The sequence below is a fragment of the Macrobrachium nipponense genome, chromosome 12 (genome assembly GCF_015104395.2).
Source record: "Macrobrachium nipponense isolate FS-2020 chromosome 12, ASM1510439v2, whole genome shotgun sequence".
Lineage (NCBI taxonomy): Eukaryota > Metazoa > Arthropoda > Malacostraca > Decapoda > Palaemonidae > Macrobrachium > Macrobrachium nipponense.
Window position 1 is genome coordinate 39,717,954 of NC_087205.1, and position 2,070 is coordinate 39,720,023.

A 2,070-nucleotide genomic window follows, 5' to 3' on the forward strand; every position below is an offset into this window, starting at 1 on the left:
TTTAGATATTAAAGGACATTTGTAGCTTGAATTGGATATATAAATGGATCACGGTTCGATGTGATATTATTCATAACAAAAGGCTACGTTCTGTCACGCTCGAATTGGCCAACTGGTAGACGGGTTTCATATCGATTCTAATTACGAAAGCATCAGATCGAGGTGATTTGTAAGGTCAGATCGATATGAACTTATACGTCTTCTGTTGGCTGTTGGATGCGTCATGACCTGCCTGATTCGCCTCCACCTGGACGGTGGTTCGATCCCATGTACGAATTGTTATCAACTTAAAATTCCCCTTCGGTACATATAATATATCTTTGGGAGGTAAAAGTGAATTTGATATTAAAGACTTTGTACTTGAATTGATATAAATGGATCACGGTTCGATGATAATTACATAACAAAGCACGTTCTGTCAAACGCTCGATTTGGCCAACGGTAGACGTTTCATATCGATTCTAATTACGATCCAACGGATTTGTAACGGTATCGATATGAACTTATAGCCTCTGTTGGCTGATTGTTACGTCTGACTGCCTGATTTCGTCCCCTCTGGACGGTGGTTCGAGGTCCCTGGGGGGACGCAATTGTTATCACTTAAAAATTCCCCTTCGGTACATATATGATATCATTTGGGAGGTAAAAGTGAATTTAGATATTAAAGGACATTTGTAGCTTGAATTGATATATAAATGGATCACGGTTCGATGTGATAATTATTCTAACAAAAGGCTACGGTTGCTGTCAAACGCTCGCAAATTTGGCCGAACATGGTAGACGAGGGGGTTTTTCATATCGATTCTAACTTACGTAAATCAATCCTAGATCGAGGGGTTGATTTGTAAGGTCCAGAATCGGATATGAACTTATTAAGCGTCTCTGTTGGCTGATTGATAGCGTGCACTGAACTGTCCTGATTTTCCGTCCCCGTCCACCTGACGTGGTTCCGATTCCCATGGGGGGACGAAATTGTTGTTATCAATTACTTAAAAGTTCCCCTTCGGTACATCTATGAAAATATATCATTTGGGAGGGTAAAAGTGAATTTAGATATTAAAACGGAACATTTGTAGCTTGAATTGATATATAAATGGATCACGGTTCGATGTGAGAATTTATTCATAACAAAAGGCTACGTTCTGTCAAACGCTCGAATTGGCCCAACATGGTAGACGGGGTTTCATATCGATTCTATTTACAAAGAAAGCACCAGATCGAGGGTGATTTGTAAGGTCCAGAATCGATAAGAACTTATAGCGTCTCTGTTGGCTGATTGGATAGCGTCACTGACTGTCCTGATTTCGTCCCCGTCCCACCTGGACGGTGGGGTTCGATCCCATGTTGGGGACGAAATTGTTATCAACTTAAAAATTCCCCTTCGGTACATATATGAAAATAAAAATATCATTTGGGAGGTAAAAGTGAATTTAGATATTAAGGACATTTGTAGCTTGAATTGATGTATAAATGGATCACGGTTCGATGTTGATAATTATTCATAACAAAAGGCTACGTTCTGTCAACGCTCGAATTGGCCAACATGGTAGACCGGGGTTTCATATCGATCAATTATTCGAAAGCATCCAGATCGAGGGTGATTGTAAGGTCAGAATCGATATGAACTTATAGCGTCTCTGTTGGCTGATTGGATAGCGTCACTGACTGTCCTGAATTTTGGTCCGCCCGTCCACCTGGACTGGTGGTTCGATCCCATGGGGGGACGAAATTGTTATCAACTTAAAAAAATTCCCCTTCGGTACATATATGAAAATATATCAAATTTGGAGGTAAAAGTGAATTTAGATATTAAAGGGACATTTGTAGCTTTGAATTGATAATTATATAATATTGAATAATTTATATATTATATATACATTAATTATATATAATTAATATATATTATATATATATATATAAGTATATATATATATATTATATATATATATATATACTATATTTTAATTTATATAATAGTATATAATATATATATATTAATATACATACATATATATATATATATATATATATATATATATATAGATATTATATATATATATATATATATAC